Source organism: Giraffa tippelskirchi, chromosome 7 (assembly GCF_054371585.1).
Source record: "Giraffa tippelskirchi isolate mGirTip1 chromosome 7, T2T-mGirTip1v1.2.pri, whole genome shotgun sequence".
Classification (NCBI taxonomy): domain Eukaryota; kingdom Metazoa; phylum Chordata; class Mammalia; order Artiodactyla; family Giraffidae; genus Giraffa; species Giraffa tippelskirchi.
Window position 1 is genome coordinate 64,706,716 of NC_137281.1, and position 17,384 is coordinate 64,724,099.

The following is a 17,384-nucleotide window of genomic DNA, read 5'->3' on the forward strand; positions in this document are numbered from 1 at the left end:
GGGCTGGGATGGCCCGTTGCTGCTGTGGTCCCAGAGCTCCACCCGAGACCTGAGGGAGGCCGTCTGCCCGTGAGTCCTCTCCCGCTTGTCTGTCAGCTTGTTTGAAGCATGCTGGGTTTTCTGCCCAGCTGGCTAAGGGGAGTCCCTGGAAATGCAAGGGTGTGGGTTTTGGCAGACTTCAGGGAAGACATGCCAGATGAGCCTGGGAGACTCCAGCTTAATCTGGATTCAGGAGATATCTCTTCGGGCCAGCTAGTAATTGTAGGATAAGCCTAATGAGTCTTCACAGGATGAAGAGAGTAACGTGCCAAGGTAGCAATCGATGTCCTCCTTCGAGAGGATGAAGCTGGTGCTCAGAGAAGGGGGGAACTTGGCCACAGCAAGGAGGTGTGCACCCAGACAGAACCCCCAGATCCGGCCATTTGAGCTCAGGGAGGCCACTGGTGTGGCTTGTCCCTGTGGCAGGGGCCGAGGCACGCAGCCCACCCTGATTCCTGCGGGGGCCTGACTTGGGAAGTGCCATCTGGTAGCTTTGAGACTCACCAAACCAAATTGCACTGGAGAGAGGAAGGACACCTTCCTTCATCCACCCCCCACCCCCGCCGGATTCCCACATACCCTGACCCCTTTCTCTGGATTTCGGAGCCATTTCCAGAGTCCCGCTCATATGACCTCATTCGAAGTGCACTGTGGACGAGCTGCCATCTGCAGCTGCTACCACAGCAGCCAAGGGCTTTAGCTCCAGAGTACCTCCCTTCCTTTGGAACTTGGGGGCCCTCTACTCCCCACTTGCACACCACAGACCTTTGCTGAGGATTGTGGGGACCCTCACTCAGTTTGCAGCACGTTGTAGCCATCCCTGTCCTCTCAATACCTCCCTTGCAACTCAGCTTGTGAGCTCCTTTGGAGCAGCGTGGCCCACCTGGCTGCAACGGAAGAGACACAGCTGACAGGGAAACAACAGCTTAGATCTGACAGCCGGAAAGCTCTGTCAAAAGGGACCTCCCTCTTCACACCGTAGAGGCTGTAGGAGCCGCCAGGGTTTGGGAACCAGTGCTGGGGCCAAAATGACTCCACAGCTGTTTTCCTTCCTGGGGAGGGTTCTGGCTCCAGTGGGAATGGCTCAAGTCTCCTAAGGTTCTGAAAGCCCACTGTGTGCAGATTCACGGTACACAGAGAGGAGAAGGTGGAGTCCTGCCCTGGAGGTGGGCACAGCTCACGGATGAGCCAGGCAGGCAGGCAGGCAGGCAGGGCATGAGAACACCTGAGCTGCCTTCATGAGTGAATGGTGTGGGGGCAGAGGAAGAGAAGCCGGTCTGCTCCCTCATGTGGTGCCCAGGGCAGGTTGTCCCCAGAGGAAACCCTTACGACGGTGAGGACTATCACTGCTGTTTCCCAAGGGGTTCCGTCGGTGCGTGTCTTCCCCGGAGCGGTCAGGCCGTCTCTAAAGTACACTGGCCATGGGCATTGCCTCTCCTTGGAACTTCCCATGTGTTTCTCTTTTTTATGGAACAGTGATTTTTTAGAGGGGTTCTGGGCCACAAGGTTGTTGGGTCATTTTCTAGCCTTCTGTCGTGAAGAACGCTTTCCTGGGCATTGGGGTGGTTTGTTGTTCCAGCTCCCTTTCTTGGCTTCTTTTGGGAGCTGGTGCAACAAGAGGAGCTCAGCCTCTGCCTTCTGGCTGAGATGTCACCCTTCAAACAGCAATGCCTGCCTGGAGATAATGATGGCATTTGCCAAAAGGGCTTCGTTTGGCACATGATATCTTGAAAGGACGTACACCGTCCTTTCAGCTATCAAAGGCTAGTTCAAATGACATACAAATGAGAACTCTCCAATGGAGTCTTACAGTAGGTGGAGAGTCCGAAAAAAACTCCTTCAGTCATTTCACTGAGAGTCATTGATTGGGGACACCAAGAATATAGGAAGGAATGCAGAAAGAAAAGATGAAATTGTGTTCAGGATCGGGGGGAGGGATGAACAGGGCGTGCTTGCCTTGAATCCAGGCTTTGTTGGGGGGTGGGGCATAAAGATCGAACGGGTCTGAAACTACAAAGTGGGATGGTAACACAGTATCACCAGAGTTACACAACAGTGTTCCCAAATTGCAACAATGATGAAAAAGTTTACTAATCCCAACTTAACCAAGAGAAATACAGGAAACCATACGCAAAATAAAACATCAGCAGAAAGGTGGAAACAAACCAAATGCAAAGCAGTTCAGGGGAAAGGAACTCCATGTCCCCTGGGGGCAGACCGAGTTGCCGGCGTCCACGGTGAGCAGACAGGGATGGAGGCTGCAGAGCCGACCGCTCCCCTGGACGTGGTGTTTCCGGCAAGGGCTCTGGGTCTCTGCCCAGAGCGGGGGCTCGTTCTTCCTGCAGGGGCGAGTGAGTCATCGTCGGCGTCTGGGTGTTGCGCGGGAGCCAGGGCAGGCTCTCCCTGCCGAGGCGGTGACTCCTCCTCTGCCTCGGGTTCTCCTGCCAAAGCCCGAGCAGGTACAGGTGCACGTGGAGGTGGAGGTTCTGGCTGAGGGGGTGGGACATCAGTGCCTGGGGCTGGGGGCCCTGCAGGCACGGAGATCCGATCTGCCCGGTGTGCTGGCCAGTACCCAGCTGGCCTGGTGTCTCTGCGAGGGCAAGTCTCGGTTCTCCATCTGGCCTCGGTGGATCCCTGGGTCCTGCACCTGGAGCCACCACCTCTGCAGGGACAGGTCTGGGAAGTAGAGCCTGGTTCCAGTTGGAGGCCAGTGCTAGAGCTGGGGGAGAAGCAAAGTTTGCCCACAGGCCAGCCTTGGCATGTGCGTATCCCGGGACAGAAAGCTTCCAAGAGATTCCCAAAGAATACCCAGGGTCGGATGTCTTTTGGGACTGAAGTGTGCAAGATGGGGGTGGGGGTGTGAGGCCAGCGCTTGCTGCAGGCCCAGCAGCATCTTTCGGGGACTCGTCCGTGTGTAGCTCAGCACCCCCTCCCCACACACTCCCGTGCACCAGCCCCAGCGTCCTCACCTCTGTGCTCTGGCGTGCTGGGATCCAGGTCCTCCTGCTGCCTCAGAGGCCGGGGTTCTCGGGACTCTGGGTCGGAGCCGGGTGTGCTGAGCTCCGTGGCAGCCTCAGACTGGGCCGCCGGGTGTATCCTGGGCGGTGTCTCGGCAGCAGGCCTTCCCCGCCTCTGCTTCGCCCCCGGTGGGGCTGATGCCTCCGTGGGCACGCTCACCTGGAGCCTGCACTGGGCCTCACGGGCGGGGGGGTGGTGCTCCGACCCCTCCCTCCGGGAGGTGGACGGGGTGTCCCCGTCCTCGGCCTCATCACGTGGGAAGCTCTGCAACGACAGTGACCGTCAGCCAGCCGTGCTGGGAGTTTTCCGAGCTGGGCCTGGCCAGTGGAGCCGCTGCTTCTGCCTGCTCGAACTTCTCTTCCCAGAAGGGTCAGAGACGTGTGTCTGCTCAGATCCCCACCCGGGAGGAAAGAGACCCACCTGAGGGTGTGAGGTCAGCCTGGGCGGCCGGCGCTGCCCGCACTCTCCCCATCCCACCCAGCCTGCTCTCCCCTGGGGTGTGGACACAACTTGTCCGCAGGCTTCTGACCCCACATCCGCCTGGGCTTCCTTGAGGGAGACACACCCCGAGAAACCCGCATCCACACACACAGGCAAAGGACCCGGTGTTTCCGGGTGGCATGGGAGAGGTGGCCTGGCCCCGCCTGGGGCTCCCCGTGTTACCTTTCTGTTTCTCCGGGCAAAGGGCCAGAGGCCTCTCGGGGGTGCCCTGAGCCAACGTCGACAGGGTGCCCACGCACACTGCCTGTGAGCTCTCCTGAGGCCCCGGCCTCTGGGCAGGGGCAAACAGCAGAACATCCTGGCAGCAAGTGATCTGGCTGGGGGCTCCTCTCCGCTCTGGAGGCCTGGATACCCGGGTTGCGGGTTCTGTTGGGTTCTGTTGCCGGCAGGTGACATCATTTCCTGGGGTTCGTGCTGAGGTCCCTTCCCCAAAACTTCGCAAGGGAATCTCTGGGTTTCTGACTGCTCGACCACCCCCTTTAGGCCATGTGCAGGCACAGTGACAGCCACACAGCCCAGCCCACAGCCCTGGGGAGGCCTGGGTGCAGCCAGGGCCTGAGCTCCGAGGACCCCGCTGCTCTCAGACCAGGCTCCTTCTTCTCATAAGTGGTGTGGCCCTGGACAAGCATATGCCCCTCAGGGTTTCCCCGGTCTCTCCATCTGCAGAGTGGGGGTCATTCTCCCATCTGTTTCCTAGGTCTGTCGGCCTACGAGCAGCTCCATGCCTTTCCACCTGGGGCTGATATCACGTGGAGCTTGTGCGCTGAGACTTCAGAAAGAAAGACTCCATCCAGGGCTGACACAGCACAGAATGGGGCAGAACGAGGCCTGGATGCGCCGTGGTACCCAGGAAAAGGCACTCCCCCTCCTGACTGTTTTGAGACCCCGCATGCAAGTTGGAGGACCGAAAGGAAGACTCGAAGGTCTCCCTCTCTGATAGAAAAGAGTAGCCAACTTTCTGGTCCTCTGTTTCCATTGAGATTCTGTTCAAGTGTCCCAGCTCGGCTTCTGCGGGTGGCTGAGCTTCTAATGGCTCCCTGCGTTCTTGTCTTTTCCTCTCCAAACCTTCCGTCCGTTTCCCCCTTCTGGGGTGGATGGGCGCTGTCATTGCTTCTACCTTCGAGACAGATTGATGAAAAGTCTGGACCATCGACTCCTTTCCTCTCTTTGGTTCCGTGTCTCTCTCTGGCTGTGTCCCTCTCTTTTCCTTTCTCGATTCAGTCTGTGTCTTCCTCTTTCTCTCTCGTGTGTGGATGGATGGATGCTAGGAATGCACATGTATATGATTAGATGAGGGTTATGTTTTAGGGATAGGTTAGAGGGAGAGAAAGGCTTTAGGTCGGAGTTGGTCATGGGGGAAGGGTCAAGGGTGGTGGTGGTGTTTCTTGGAATCTGAGTGCTGTGCATTCTTCGTCTCTTTCCATATGAACCCCTTCTCAGATACACCACTTGCAAGGAGTCTCTCATGTTCCGTTTCCTATCTTTTGCATTTGTGAATGCTTAGCTTCTCTGTTGTGAAGAGGTTCCATTGGATGGAAACCCATTGGTGTACTTGGTTTCCCTCTTTCCCTTACTTGAAGAGACCCATTTCTACCTCCGCCCAGCAAATGGCAAGGAGACTCTGATGTTAAGGAGCCTTTGACCTACGCTTCTTTCTAGCTATCTCATGACATCAGTCTTTAGGGTGAGGTTTTTCCCCGATATTGAGGTGGTGTGAGATCAAAACCAATAGCGTTCTTCAGATGTAGCTGTCTGGTTTTCCCATGGACATTGATTGAAGAGGCTTTCTTGTTCCCATTTGGATATTCTCCCCTTCTGTGTCAGAGATGAGTTGACCTTGGATGCCGGGGTTTGTTTCTGGACCCTCAACTTTATTCCATCGATCTGGATCTGTGTGTGTTGTTGTATTCCCAATAGCATACTGTCCTGCTGCTGCCGCTGCGGCTAAGTCACTTCAGTCGTGTCTGACTCTGCGCGACCCCATGGCCTGCAGCCTACCAGGCTCCTCCGTCCAGGGCATTTTCCAGGCAAGAGTACTGGAGTGGGTCGCCATCGCCTTCTCCGATACTCTCCTGAGGATCCTAGTTTGGTCGTCTAATTTCCTTTCACACAACCTTGGACGTCCGTATCGGGGCTTTTTCGTCGGATTGTATTGACAATTTAGGCTCTTTTCTGTTTCCGTAACCCCTTTTGCAATTCTTTGTTCGGTGCGAACATGCATTGGCATTTTGGGAGGAATAGCATCGAAGCTGTGGATTGCCTTGTGGGGCTGTGACATCATTTTCCCAATAGGAATTCTTTCAAGCCCTGAGCACAGCTTCTCTTTCCAGTGATTGGTGTGGGCTTGATCTTCTTTCTTCCATCTCTCGCCGTTTTGTGAGAACAGGTCCTTCCTTCCCTTCTGGGTTAGATGGACTCGTGGGTATCACTTCAGTGAATGGCATTGTCAGTGGGGGTGATAATTCCCTTCTCATTGGAAGACTTTGCGGTGAGTATTAGAAGTGCAAGTGATTTCTCTTCCCCTTCCTCCCTGTCCATCTCTCAGAGCCACCGGGAAACAGAGGCCTCATCCAGGGTCACACAGGCCTGAGGGAGTGCAACTAGACTGTTGTTTCTTCAGGCCCTCAGTGCTGGACATCATCCGGGATACTCTGTGTGTGTCTTCCTCAGTCTGGCGTCCCTTCAGACCTTTCCCTAGTTTTCACAGGCTTGTTGTGTTGGTGTTCTTTGTCTGTTTGGAGACACGTCCTTGAGAAGCTTTGTGTTTCCACTCATTCGTCTCGCGATGTATGACCTGTCTTTTGCTTTTGTAATGAGGTCTTTCCCACGGTAGATATCTTTGATTTTGCAAAGTCCACTGTATTCTCTGGGTTGTTTTGTGGACTGCCTTTTAGTTTTGTGTGTGAAGACTCAAAGCACGTGTCCGGTTTCTGCTCATTGTTCTTCTAGATTTGTGACAAGTTTTCATGGAAACTTTGTCTAGGGATAACTGGAAGTGAACTCGGTGTAAGGTGTCAAGTCTCCATCTCCATTCATGTCATGCCCTGCAGTTTCCAATTCCCTGTTCCTGAGTGGTTTTGGAGACCTTGTGGGAAGTTTGGTTGCATCGGAGTTTGCATTTCCACCTTGAGTAGATTCACACTGTTCTGCCCTCAGGGACACTGTCAAGGGGGAGTGAGGAGCAGCCTGCACTTGCAGCAGTGACCACACGGTGGGGCGAGTGCTGCTGTTCCCTCTGGGAGCCCCAGGCCACAGGCATCCCAGTGAGGAGCCAGCTCTGTGCTCAGCTGAAAGGAGTTATTCTCTCAGGAGCCTCTGAGCCCTTGCCTTTGGATCACCCAGGGTGGGCATTTATTGTGACAGAAAAAAATTGCCCTGAATTCCATGGACGGAAGAGCCTGGCTGTGTAGAGTTCGTGAGTTGCCGTGAATCAGACACAACTGAGGACACAAAAACTCAATAGACTAAAACACTTTTTGGGGGTGGGGGGAGTGAAAGGGGGTGATGTGGGGTTTTTTGTCTTATATAATAGCCAAGGGAAATCTAGTTGAAACCTAAATTCACATAGATGGGAAAGGTATAGCTCTCCGTCACCCTATTAAAAAAAAAAAAAAAAAAACGACTTAACTTTTCTGAAAGTTTATTTAGTAGCTTCCTTGAGCAGTTCATTGTGAAGCATTTTTTTTTTTTTCTGTGACATTGGCCTCATTAAAAAGTACGGTTTGCGTTTACTGGATAATTTTGTTCATTGGTTTGTTAGGGAATCTTGGTAATATTTGAGTTTCCTGGGGAGCATGGTCACATGACCTGGCCCTGGCCAATCGGTGCGTTCCACCTCCCTGGCCACTGTGATTGGCTCCGGACTGGGGCAGTGCCCAATCGGGGCCCAGGGCCGGGCCTCACGTTGGAAGCCAGGGGAAGACGAGCTCTCGTCCTGCTGGGGTAGGGGAAGGGGTGGGGCCGGGGGAGGTCAGGCTCCAGCAGTGGGAGGGGCTTGAGGTCCGCCTGCGGCAGTTGGTGACCTTCCTGCTCCCCTCAGGGCAGAGCCGCCGGCCTGAGAATGAGGGCGCTGCTGAGCCCAGGGGCTGGGATGGCCCGTTGCTGCTGTGGTCCCAGAGCTCCACCCGAGACCTGAGGGAGGCCGTCTGCCCGTGAGTCCTCTCCCGCTTGTCTGTCAGCTTGTTTGAAGCATGCTGGGTTTTCTGCCCAGCTGGCTAAGGGGAGTCCCTGGAAATGCAAGGGTGTGGGTTTTGGCAGACTTCAGGGAAGACATGCCAGATGAGCCTGGGAGACTCCAGCTTAATCTGGATTCAGGAGATATCTCTTCGGGCCAGCTAGTAATTGTAGGATAAGCCTAATGAGTCTTCACAGGATGAAGAGAGTAACGTGCCAAGGTAGCAATCGATGTCCTCCTTCGAGAGGATGAAGCTGGTGCTCAGAGAAGGGGGGAACTTGGCCACAGCAAGGAGGTGTGCACCCAGACAGAACCCCCAGATCCGGCCATTTGAGCTCAGGGAGGCCACTGGTGTGGCTTGTCCCTGTGGCAGGGGCCGAGGCACGCAGCCCACCCTGATTCCTGCGGGGGCCTGACTTGGGAAGTGCCATCTGGTAGCTTTGAGACTCACCAAACCAAATTGCACTGGAGAGAGGAAGGACACCTTCCTTCATCCACCCCCCACCCCCGCCGGATTCCCACATACCCTGACCCCTTTCTCTGGATTTCGGAGCCATTTCCAGAGTCCCGCTCATATGACCTCATTCGAAGTGCACTGTGGACGAGCTGCCATCTGCAGCTGCTACCACAGCAGCCAAGGGCTTTAGCTCCCGAGTACCTCCCTTCCTTTGGAACTTGGGGGCCCTCTACTCCCCACTTGCACACCACAGACCTTTGCTGAGGATTGTGGGGACCCTCACTCAGTTTGCAGCACGTTGTAGCCATCCCTGTCCTCTCAATACCTCCCTTGCAACTCAGCTTGTGAGCTCCTTTGGAGCAGCGTGGCCCACCTGGCTGCAACGGAAGAGACACAGCTGACAGGGAAACAACAGCTTAGATCTGACAGCCGGAAAGCTCTGTCAAAAGGGACCTCCCTCTTCACACCGTAGAGGCTGTAGGAGCCGCCAGGGTTTGGGAACCAGTGCTGGGGCCAAAATGACTCCACAGCTGTTTTCCTTCCTGGGGAGGGTTCTGGCTCCAGTGGGAATGGCTCAAGTCTCCTAAGGTTCTGAAAGCCCACTGTGTGCAGATTCACGGTACACAGAGAGGAGAAGGTGGAGTCCTGCCCTGGAGGTGGGCACAGCTCACGGATGAGCCAGGCAGGCAGGCAGGCAGGCAGGGCATGAGAACACCTGAGCTGCCTTCATGAGTGAATGGTGTGGGGGCAGAGGAAGAGAAGCCGGTCTGCTCCCTCATGTGGTGCCCAGGGCAGGTTGTCCCCAGAGGAAACCCTTACGACGGTGAGGACTATCACTGCTGTTTCCCAAGGGGTTCCGTCGGTGCGTGTCTTCCCCGGAGCGGTCAGGCCGTCTCTAAAGTACACTGGCCATGGGCATTGCCTCTCCTTGGAACTTCCCATGTGTTTCTCTTTTTTATGGAACAGTGATTTTTTAGAGGGGTTCTGGGCCACAAGGTTGTTGGGTCATTTTCTAGCCTTCTGTCGTGAAGAACGCTTTCCTGGGCGTTGGGGTGGTTTGTTGTTCCAGCTCCCTTTCTTGGCTTCTTTTGGGAGCTGGTGCAACAAGAGGAGCTCAGCCTCTGCCTTCTGGCTGAGATGTCACCCTTCAAACAGCAATGCCTGCCTGGAGATAATGATGGCATTTGCCAAAAGGGCTTCATTTGGCACATGATATCTTGAAAGGACGTACACCGTCCTTTCAGCTATCAAAGGCTAGTTCAAATGACATACAAATGAGAACTCTCCAATGGAGTCTTACAGTAGGTGGAGAGTCCGAAAAAAACTCCTTCAGTCATTTCACTGAGAGTCATTGATTGGGGACACCAAGAATATAGGAAGGAATGCAGAAAGAAAAGATGAAATTGTGTTCAGGATCGGGGGGAGGGATGAACAGGGCGTGCTTGCCTTGAATCCAGGCTTTGTTGGGGGGTGGGGCATAAAGATCGAACGGGTCTGAAACTACAAAGTGGGATGGTAACACAGTATCACCAGAGTTACACAACAGTGTTCCCAAATTGCAACAATGATGAAAAAGTTTACTAATCCCAACTTAACCAAGAGAAATACAGGAAACCATACGCAAAATAAAACATCACCAGAAAGGTGGAAACAAACCAAATGCAAAGCAGTTCAGGGGAAAGGAACTCCATGTCCCCTGGGGGCAGACCGAGTTGCCGGCGTCCACGGTGAGCAGACAGGGATGGAGGCTGCAGAGCCGACCGCTCCCCTGGACGTGGTGTTTCCGGCAAGGGCTCTGGGTCTCTGCCCAGAGCGGGGGCTCGTTCTTCCTGCAGGGGCGAGTGAGTCATCGTCGGCGTCTGGGTGTTGCGCGGGAGCCAGGGCAGGCTCTCCCTGCCGAGGCGGTGACTCCTCCTCTGCCTCGGGTTCTCCTGCCAAAGCCCGAGCAGGTACAGGTGCACGTGGAGGTGGAGGTTCTGGCTGAGGGGGTGGGACATCAGTGCCTGGGGCTGGGGGCCCTGCAGGCACGGAGATCCGATCTGCCCGGTGTGCTGGCCAGTACCCAGCTGGCCTGGTGTCTCTGCGAGGGCAAGTCTCGGTTCTCCATCTGGCCTCGGTGGATCCCTGGGTCCTGCACCTGGAGCCACCACCTCTGTAGGGACAGGTCTGGGAAGTAGAGCCTGGTTCCAGTTGGAGGCCAGTGCTAGAGCTGGGGGAGAAGCAAAGTTTGCCCACAGGCCAGCCTTGGCATGTGCGTATCCCGGGACAGAAAGCTTCCAAGAGATTCCCAAAGAATACCCAGGGTCGGATGTCTTTTGGGACTGAAGTGTGCAAGATGGGGGTGGGGGTGTGAGGCCAGCGCTTGCTGCAGGCCCAGCAGCATCTTTCGGGGACTCGTCCGTGTGTAGCTCAGCACCCCCTCCCCACACACTCCCGTGCACCAGCCCCAGCGTCCTCACCTCTGTGCTCTGGCGTGCTGGGCTCCAGGTCCTCCTGCTGCCTCAGAGGCCGGGGTTCTCGGGACTCTGGGTCGGAGCCGGGTGTGCTGAGCTCCGTGGCAGCCTCAGACTGGGCCGCCGGGTGTATCCTGGGCGGTGTCTCGGCAGCAGGCCTTCCCCGCCTCTGCTTCGCCCCCGGTGGGGCTGATGCCTCCGTGGGCACGCTCACCTGGAGCCTGCACTGGGCCTCACGGGCGGGGGGGTGGTGCTCCGACCCCTCCCTCCGGGAGGTGGACGGGGTGTCCCCGTCCTCGGCCTCATCACGTGGGAAGCTCTGCAACGACAGTGACCGTCAGCCAGCCGTGCTGGGAGTTTTCCGAGCTGGGCCTGGCCAGTGGAGCCGCTGCTTCTGCCTGCTCGAACTTCTCTTCCCAGAAGGGTCAGAGACGTGTGTCTGCTCAGATCCCCACCCGGGAGGAAAGAGACCCACCTGAGGGTGTGAGGTCAGCCTGGGCGGCCGGCGCTGCCCGCACTCTCCCCATCCCACCCAGCCTGCTCTCCCCTGGGGTGTGGACACAACTTGTCCACAGGCTTCTGACCCCACATCCGCCTGGGCTTCCTTGAGGGAGACACACCCCGAGAAACCCGCATCCACACACACAGGCAAAGGACCCGCTGTTTCCGGGTGGCATGGGAGAGGTGGCCTGGCCCCGCCTGGGGCTCCCCGTGTTACCTTTCTGTTTCTCCGGGCAAAGGGCCAGAGGCCTCTCGGGGGTGCCCTGAGCCAACGTCGACAGGGTGCCCACGCACACTGCCTGTGAGCTCTCCTGAGGCCCCGGCCTCTGGGCAGGGGCAAACAGCAGAACATCCTGGCAGCAAGTGATCTGGCTGGGGGCTCCTCTCCGCTCTGGAGGCCTGGATACCCGGGTTGCGGGTTCTGTTGGGTTCTGTTGCCGGCAGGTGACATCATTTCCTGGGGTTCGTGCTGAGGTCCCTTCCCCAAAACTTCGCAAGGGAATCTCTGGGTTTCTGACTGCTCGACCACCCCCCTTAGGCCATGTGCAGGCACAGTGACAGCCACACAGCCCAGCCCACAGCCCTGGGGAGGCCTGGGTGCAGCCAGGGCCTGAGCTCCGAGGACCCCGCTGCTCTCAGACCAGGCTCCTTCTTCTCATAAGTGGTGTGGCCCTGGACAAGCATATGCCCCTCAGGGTTTCCCCGGTCTCTCCATCTGCAGAGTGGGGGTCATTCTCCCATCTGTTTCCTAGGTCTGTCGGCCTACGAGCAGCTCCATGCCTTTCCACCTGGGGCTGATATCACGTGGAGCTTGTGCGCTGAGACTTCAGAAAGAAAGACTCCATCCAGGGCTGACACAGCACAGAATGGGGCAGAACGAGGCCTGGATGCGCCGTGGTACCCAGGAAAAGGCACTCCCCCTCCTGACTGTTTTGAGACCCCGCATGCAAGTTGGAGGACCGAAAGGAAGACTCGAAGGTCTCCCTCTCTGATAGAAAAGAGTAGCCAACTTTCTGGTCCTCTGTTTCCATTGAGATTCTGTTCAAGTGTCCCAGCTCGGCTTCTGCGGGTGGCTGAGCTTCTAATGGCTCCCTGCGTTCTTGTCTTTTCCTCTCCAAACCTTCCGTCCGTTTCCCCCTTCTGGGGTGGATGGGCGCTGTCATTGCTTCTACCTTCGAGACAGATTGATGAAAAGTCTGGACCATCGACTCCTTTCCTCTCTTTGGTTCCGTGTCTCTCTCTGGCTGTGTCCCTCTCTTTTCCTTTCTCGATTCAGTCTGTGTCTTCCTCTTTCTCTCTCGTGTGTGGATGGATGGATGCTAGGAATGCACATGTATATGATTAGATGAGGGTTATGTTTTAGGGATAGGTTAGAGGGAGAGAAAGGCTTTAGGTCGGAGTTGGTCATGGGGGAAGGGTCAAGGGTGGTGGTGGTGTTTCTTGGAATCTGAGTGCTGTGCATTCTTCGTCTCTTTCCATATGAACCCCTTCTCAGATACACCACTTGCAAGGAGTCTCTCATGTTCCGTTTCCTATCTTTTGCATTTGTGAATGCTTAGCTTCTCTGTTGTGAAGAGGTTCCATTGGATGGAAACCCATTGGTGTACTTGGTTTCCCTCTTTCCCTTACTTGAAGAGACCCATTTCTACCTCCGCCCAGCAAATGGCAAGGAGACTCTGATGTTAAGGAGCCTTTGACCTACGCTTCTTTCTAGCTATCTCATGACATCAGTCTTTAGGGTGAGGTTTTTCCCCGATATTGAGGTGGTGTGAGATCAAAACCAATAGCGTTCTTCAGATGTAGCTGTCTGGTTTTCCCATGGACATTGATTGAAGAGGCTTTCTTGTTCCCATTTGGATATTCTCCCCTTCTGTGTCAGAGATGAGTTGACCTTGGATGCCGGGGTTTGTTTCTGGACCCTCAACTTTATTCCATCGATCTGGATCTGTGTGTGTTGTTGTATTCCCAATAGCATACTGTCCTGCTGCTGCCGCTGCGGCTAAGTCACTTCAGTCGTGTCTGACTCTGCGCGACCCCATGGCCTGCAGCCTACCAGGCTCCTCCGTCCAGGGCATTTTCCAGGCAAGAGTACTGGAGTGGGTCGCCATCGCCTTCTCCGATACTCTCCTGAGGATCCTAGTTTGGTCGTCTAATTTCCTTTCACACAACCTTGGACGTCCGTATCGGGGCTTTTTCGTCGGATTGTATTGACAATTTAGGCTCTTTTCTGTTTCCGTAACCCCTTTTGCAATTCTTTGTTCGGTGCGAACATGCATTGGCATTTTGGGAGGAATAGCATCGAAGCTGTGGATTGCCTTGTGGGGCTGTGACATCATTTTCCCAATAGGAATTCTTTCAAGCCCTGAGCACAGCTTCTCTTTCCAGTGATTGGTGTGGGCTTGATCTTCTTTCTTCCATCTCTCACCGTTTTGTGAGAACAGGTCCTTCCTTCCCTTCTGGGTTAGATGGACTCGTGGGTATCACTTCAGTGAATGGCATTGTCAGTGGGGGTGATAATTCCCTTCTCATTGGAAGACTTTGCGGTGAGTATTAGAAGTGCAAGTGATTTCTCTTCCCCTTCCTCCCTGTCCATCTCTCAGAGCCACCGGGAAACAGAGGCCTCATCCAGGGTCACACAGGCCTGAGGGAGTGCAACTAGACTGTTGTTTCTTCAGGCCCTCAGTGCTGGACATCATCCGGGATACTCTGTGTGTGTCTTCCTCAGTCTGGCGTCCCTTCAGACCTTTCCCTAGTTTTCACAGGCTTGTTGTGTTGGTGTTCTTTGTCTGTTTGGAGACACGTCCTTGAGAAGCTTTGTGTTTCCACTCATTCGTCTCGCGATGTATGACCTGTCTTTTGCTTTTGTAATGAGGTCTTTCCCACGGTAGATATCTTTGATTTTGCAAAGTCCACTGTATTCTCTGGGTTGTTTTGTGGACTGCCTTTTAGTTTTGTGTGTGAAGACTCAAAGCACGTGTCCGGTTTCTGCTCATTGTTCTTCTAGATTTGTGACAAGTTTTCATGGAAACTTTGTCTAGGGATAACTGGAAGTGAACTCGGTGTAAGGTGTCAAGTCTCCATCTCCATTCATGTCATGCCCTGCAGTTTCCAATTCCCTGTTCCTGAGTGGTTTTGGAGACCTTGTGGGAAGTTTGGTTGCATCGGAGTTTGCATTTCCACCTTGAGTAGATTCACACTGTTCTGCCCTCAGGGACACTGTCAAGGGGGAGTGAGGAGCAGCCTGCACTTGCAGCAGTGACCACACGGTGGGGCGAGTGCTGCTGTTCCCTCTGGGAGCCCCAGGCCACAGGCATCCCAGTGAGGAGCCAGCTCTGTGCTCAGCTGAAAGGAGTTATTCTCTCAGGAGCCTCTGAGCCCTTGCCTTTGGATCACCCAGGGTGGGCATTTATTGTGACAGAAAAAAATTGCCCTGAATTCCATGGACGGAAGAGCCTGGCTGTGTAGAGTTCGTGAGTTGCCGTGAATCAGACACAACTGAGGACACAAAAACTCAATAGACTAAAACACTTTTTGGGGGTGGGGGGAGTGAAAGTGGGTGATGTGGGGTTTTTTGTCTTATATAATAGCCAAGGGAAATCTAGTTTAAACCTAAATTCACATAGATGGGAAAGGTATAGCTCTCCGTCACCCTATTAAAAAAAAAAAAAAAAAAACGACTTAACTTTTCTGAAAGTTTATTTAGTAGCTTCCTTGAGCAGTTCATTGTGAAGCATTTTTTTTTTTTTCTGTGACTTTGGCCTCATTAAAAAGTACGGTTTGCGTTTACTGGATAATTTTGTTCATTGGTTTGTTAGGGAATCTTGGTAATATTTGAGTTTCCTGGGGAGCATGGTCACATGACCTGGCCCTGGCCAATCGGTGCGTTCCACCTCCCTGGCCACTGTGATTGGCTCCGGACTGGGGCAGTGCCCAATCGGGGCCCAGGGCCGGGCCTCACGTTGGAAGCCAGGGGAAGACGAGCTCTCGTCCTGCTGGGGTAGGGGAAGGGGTGGGGCCGGGGGAGGTCAGGCTCCAGCAGTGGGAGGGGCTTGAGGTCCGCCTGCGGCAGTTGGTGACCTTCCTGCTCCCCTCAGGGCAGAGCCGCCGGCCTGAGAATGAGGGCGCTGCTGAGCCCAGGGGCTGGGATGGCCCGTTGCTGCTGTGGTCCCAGAGCTCCACCCGAGACCTGAGGGAGGCCGTCTGCCCGTGAGTCCTCTCCCGCTTGTCTGTCAGCTTGTTTGAAGCATGCTGGGTTTTCTGCCCAGCTGGCTAAGGGGAGTCCCTGGAAATGCAAGGGTGTGGGTTTTGGCAGACTTCAGGGAAGACATGCCAGATGAGCCTGGGAGACTCCAGCTTAATCTGGATTCAGGAGATATCTCTTCGGGCCAGCTAGTAATTGTAGGATAAGCCTAATGAGTCTTCACAGGATGAAGAGAGTAACGTGCCAAGGTAGCAATCGATGTCCTCCTTCGAGAGGATGAAGCTGGTGCTCAGAGAAGGGGGGAACTTGGCCACAGCAAGGAGGTGTGCACCCAGACAGAACCCCCAGATCCAGCCATTTGAGCTCAGGGAGGCCAGTGGTGTGGCTTGTCCCTGTGGCAGGGGCCGAGGCACGCAGCCCACCCTGATTCCTGCGGGGGCCTGACTTGGGAAGTGCCATCTGGTAGCTTTGAGACTCACCAAACCAAATTGCACTGGAGAGAGGAAGGACACCTTCCTTCATCCACCCCCCACCCCCGCCGGATTCCCACATACCCTGACCCCTTTCTCTGGATTTCGGAGCCATTTCCAGAGTCCCGCTCATATGACCTCATTCGAAGTGCACTGTGGACGAGCTGCCATGTGCAGCTGCTACCACAGCAGCCAAGGGCTTTAGCTCCCGAGTACCTCCCTTCCTTTGGAACTTGGGGGCCCTCTACTCCCCACTTGCACACCACAGACCTTTGCTGAGGATTGTGGGGACCCTCACTCAGTTTGCAGCACGTTGTAGCCATCCCTGTCCTCTCAATACCTCCCTTGCAACTCAGCTTGTGAGCTCCTTTGGAGCAGCGTGGCCCACCTGGCTGCAACGGAAGAGACACAGCTGACAGGGAAACAACAGCTTAGATCTGACAGCCGGAAAGCTCTGTCAAAAGGGACCTCCCTCTTCACACCGTAGAGGCTGTAGGAGCCGCCAGGGTTTGGGAACCAGTGCTGGGGCCAAAATGACTCCACAGCTGTTTTCCTTCCTGGGGAGGGTTCTGGCTCCAGTGGGAATGGCTCAAGTCTCCTAAGGTTCTGAAAGCCCACTGTGTGCAGATTCACGGTACACAGAGAGGAGAAGGTGGAGTCCTGCCCTGGAGGTGGGCACAGCTCACGGATGAGCCAGGCAGGCAGGCAGGCAGGCAGGGCATGAGAACACCTGAGCTGCCTTCATGAGTGAATGGTGTGGGGGCAGAGGAAGAGAAGCCGGTCTGCTCCCTCATGTGGTGCCCAGGGCAGGTTGTCCCCAGAGGAAACCCTTACGACGGTGAGGACTATCACTGCTGTTTCCCAAGGGGTTCCGTCGGTGCGTGTCTTCCCCGGAGCGGTCAGGCCGTCTCTAAAGTACACTGGCCATGGGCATTGCCTCTCCTTGGAACTTCCCATGTGTTTCTCTTTTTTATGGAACAGTGATTTTTTAGAGGGGTTCTGGGCCACAAGGTTGTTGGGTCATTTTCTAGCCTTCTGTCGTGAAGAACGCTTTCCTGGGCGTTGGGGTGGTTTGTTGTTCCAGCTCCCTTTCTTGGCTTCTTTTGGGAGCTGGTGCAACAAGAGGAGCTCAGCCTCTGCCTTCTGGCTGAGATGTCACCCTTCAAACAGCAATGCCTGCCTGGAGATAATGATGGCATTTGCCAAAAGGGCTTCGTTTGGCACATGATATCTTGAAAGGACGTACACCGTCCTTTCAGCTATCAAAGGCTAGTTCAAATGACATACAAATGAGAACTCTCCAATGGAGTCTTACAGTAGGTGGAGAGTCCGAAAAAAAACTCCTTCAGTCATTTCACTGAGAGTCATTGATTGGGGACACCAAGAATATAGGAAGGAATGCAGAAAGAAAAGATGAAATTGTGTTCAGGATCGGGGGGAGGGATGAACAGGGCGTGCTTGCCTTGAATCCAGGCTTTGTTGGGGGGTGGGGCATAAAGATCGAACGGGTCTGAAACTACAAATTGGGATGGTAACACAGTATCACCAGAGTTACACAACAGTGTTCCCA